Below are 612 nucleotides of genomic sequence, written 5' to 3'. Positions count from 1 at the left end.
GTCACCCAAATATACCTAGTATATATAATTATTTGCGGGTACTTCGGGTACCCGAACGGATCTCGAGTAGGACCCGAACCCGAACCGAGACCCGCGGGTCCAAAAAAAAAGACCCAATAGGTACTTAGCATGGACCCGGACCCGAACCTGTATTTTCGGGTCGGTTCCGGTTCGGGTCTTCGGGTCCGGGTAAAATGCCCAGGCCTAGACCGCCCCACCTCTCTGCTGCAGTCTCGAATTTCTCTTATAGTTTTGGGCTATTGGACAGGCCCAATGTAGCCCAGAAAAAGAAGGAAAAACATTTAATTAATAGTTTAATCATCCTTGGACGAGCATACACAAAAGGCAAGGATTTAAGTTAATCTAAGACATTAAACAACAAATTAATCTGTGTTATGAAATAACTTATAAATTATAGTATCGAGAAATTTAAATAAGAGTAGAATTTAATACCCGTAGGAAGCAAATAACACTAATATGAGGGAGAGAGTTTATTATAAGGAAGAAGAAGAAGATGTAATGGTTCTTTGATTATAAACTCTTGTTCTTGTTTATGGTGTACAAAAGAGTGAGATGAGTGATGGTATTTATAGTGAACAACAATACATAAAA

Source organism: Brassica oleracea, chromosome C2, assembly GCF_000695525.1.
Source record: "Brassica oleracea var. oleracea cultivar TO1000 chromosome C2, BOL, whole genome shotgun sequence".
In the NCBI taxonomy this organism is placed as follows: domain Eukaryota; kingdom Viridiplantae; phylum Streptophyta; class Magnoliopsida; order Brassicales; family Brassicaceae; genus Brassica; species Brassica oleracea.
Note: the sequence above shows the minus strand (reverse complement) of the source record.